General features: G+C 44.9%; 1 pseudogene; it reads left to right on the forward strand.

Annotated features, from left to right (window-relative positions):
* Gm4118 (predicted gene 4118) lies at nucleotides 1,912–2,556 on the forward strand (annotated as a pseudogene).

The following is a 3,348-nucleotide window of genomic DNA, read 5'->3' on the forward strand; positions in this document are numbered from 1 at the left end:
GACTGAAAGAGGGCGGGGCCAGTGGCCTGACGCCTGGAAGAGGGCGGAGTTGGGGAAAAGGTCCGGGTTTCTGAAAGTGGGCGTGGCCAGTGGCCTGACTGACATGGGGTGGGCGTGGCGGCGTGCGCAGGCGTGCTGCGGCGTCCTCCCCTAGGCCCTGTGGCTGGCAGGTGAATGGTGGAGCTGAGAGTCGTCGGGATTCCCTGCGGCTGTGGTTGTTGCTGGTTTGACAGGGCCTTCTGTGCTGTTTATAGGGTCTGGAACTCCAGCCCTGACCGCCTCAGCCTCCGTAGTAGCTCCGTGCTGTGTCGGCGCGCTACTGGTAGCTGCCTGGGGCGGCTCCGCAGTGATTTTTAGGGATCGGCAGACCTCCTTTGGGCATGGAGCTAATAAAACGCCCGGGAGTTTTCCGTCGGAACTCTCCGGCTCTCCGCATCCTGCCACGCAGACTCCGAGGACCCGGTCTTTGGGTGTGCGGCGAGGCTCTTCGCATTTTCCATGCACCGGCGTTTATCATTGGGTTGATTGCTGCGTGGACCCAGGACTTGCAAGCAGTCACCCTTATGAGGGGACTACGGGAAGGGGTCGGGACAGGGCCGAAAGACGACTTTTTAAAAAGTCATTATTGTATATTCGTGCTCAGGACGTGCGTTCAGGCGCTCTCGTGCCACGGCAAGGTCTGAAGACAACTCTCAGAAATAGGTTTTCTTCCCCCTACCTTGGAGATCCGGGAATCGAACTCAGGTCTTCAGGCTTGCTTTCCGATCAGACAGTCTTACTCAGCTTTCTGGTGCACCAATGGTTCCTAGAAATGTGAAGGGAATGCCCTGAGAGAGGGTGAAGAGAAACTCAGCTCTTACGGGGGTCTGCTGCTTCCTATTACCATATCGAAGGAAGGCCCCAGTGGGGGTCACTTGTTATCTGTCTGTCGTTATCCCTCACACCCCATGGTGTCCCAACAGAATCTGGCTCAAACCTCTCTTCCAAGATAAGATTCCCACCCTGGAAGTTTTCTGGGTCTTCATCAAATCCTGGAAAACTGAACAAAAATTCCCAATTCTTTAGTAATGGTTTCCCATACATAACCTTTTAGTCACCTGAGTGTAAATATACTTTATTGAGATTTTTAGCCATAGGATGAGGGAAAAATTTCAGACTTTGGTTTCTTCTATTTATAAAAATATTTTTAGGGCTGGAGAGATGGCTCAGCAGTTAAGAGCACTGGCTATTCTTCCAGAGGTCCTGGGTTCAATGCCCAGCAACCACATGGCAGCTCACAACAACTGTCTGCAACTCCAGTTCCAGGGGATCTGACATCCTCAAACACCAATGCACATAAAATATAAACAAATACATAAATAAATATTATGATACTAAGGGAGATATCCAAGGCTTTTTTTTACTTTGAGACTTAGTTATTACAGAATTAATACCCAAAGTAATTGCTAAAATAATTTCAGACTATCCCCTCTCCCTCACTGCCTCTATATCTATTGAAGTACTCTTGATAATCCTCTCTTTCTCTCTCTCTCACTCTCTCTCTCTCTCACACACACACACACCACACGATAGACTTTTTGCAACATTTCAAGCTCAATACTGTCCCTACTTTATAGATGAAGAAATAGGTTAAATGACTGTGCAATTTCACAAAGGTAGAAAATATACAAAGTATGATACAAACCCCAGGGGTCCAACTCCAGCCCTTTATTTGCTTCACCACATCTTTTAGCATCTCAGATTTTAAAGTTTAAACTTAAAATTAAGGTTACAACCCTCTAAAAATATTCGGTTAAAAAATGCAAATTTGTGCTTCATTTTTTTTTGCATGTTTCATTAGTCTTCACATTAGCTAATCTGCTATAACATATGTAAATAAAATTTGTTTTATGTCCGACTTTCCAGGTAAAGATGGCAGAGCGCAGTTACAGCTTCTTGCTGACTACACTACATTCAGCCCATCTAGCAAGCTTGTCCAGATTGAATATGCTTTGGCTGCAGTAGCTGGAGGGGCCCCTTCAGTGGGAATTAAAGCTGCAAATGGCGTAGTATTAGCAACTGAGAAAAAAAGCAGAAATCCATCCTGTATGATGAAAGGAGTGTTCACAAGGTGGAGCCCATAACCAAACACATCGGTGTGGTGTATAGTGGCATGGGCCCCGATTACAGAGCACTTGTACACAGAGCCCGGAAACTTGCTCAGCAATACTACTTGTTTACCAAGATCCCATTCCCACAGCCCAGCTGGTACAGAGGGCAGCACCTGTGATGCAGGAGTACATGCAGGCAGGTGGTGTTCGTCCATTCAGTGTTTCTTTACTTATCTGTGGGTGGAATGAGAGACCACCGTCTTTATTTCAGTCAGACCCATCTTGCTTTGCCTGGAAGGCCACAGCAATGAGAAAGAACTATGTGAACTGGAAAACTGTCCTTGAGAAAAGATATGATGAAGACCTAGAACTGGAAGATGCCATTCATACAGCCATCTTAACCCTAAAGGAAAGCTTTGAAGGGCAAATGACAGAAGATAACATAGAAGTTGGGATCTTAGCCAGGCATGGTGGCACACACCTTTAATCCCAGCACTTGGGAGGCAGAGGCAGTCGGATTTCTGAGTTCGAAGCCAGCCTGGTCTACAGAGTGAGTTCCAGGACAGCCAAGGCTATATAGAGAAACCCTGCCTCGAAAAATGAAAAAAAAAGTTGGGATCTGCAATGAGGCTGGCTTTGGGAGGCTCACTCTAACTGAAGTGAGGGATTGGCTGCTATCTCGTAATGAAGATGTGCCGGAACAATCAAGATCTCACACACTCTACTTTTTCATGTTTAAAGTATGTTTTGTTTCTGCAGACTTATCTCTACATGGTTTAATGGCTCACATTTTAAAAATAATCATAATAAACTGTTTCAAAAAATTGTTTTATAAACCAAACCTGTTGCTTAGAAGTGTTATTAAAAGAAGTAAATGTGTTAGATATTTAATAATTGGTCACATCTTTAATTAAAGACTGTTAAATGGCTCTGAATAGGCCACTAATGTAGAGAGGCAGAAATCCCATAGTCTTTCCTGGTTGGAAAAGTAATTTGTTAGGACACTGCCCAACATACTTTGCCCTTACTAATCGAAACTCGGGTGCCCTCAGCAGAGTGAGGCAAACAAAACCGGTTTGCTCCTGGAACAGACCTCCCAGTCTTGGCAGGTGAGTGTTGATGAGCTCATAGGCTTGCTTGTATTTGGGTTCTATTTTTTTTTTTTTTTTTTTTTTTTTTTTTTACTTTCAAAGGTGTTACCAGTTCTTTTTGAAAAGCAGATATTCTGACAGTCTTTCACCATCACTTAAAATAACAG

Source organism: Mus musculus, chromosome 14 (genome assembly GCF_000001635.26).
Source record: "Mus musculus strain C57BL/6J chromosome 14, GRCm38.p6 C57BL/6J".
In the NCBI taxonomy this organism is placed as follows: Eukaryota; Metazoa; Chordata; class Mammalia; order Rodentia; family Muridae; genus Mus; species Mus musculus.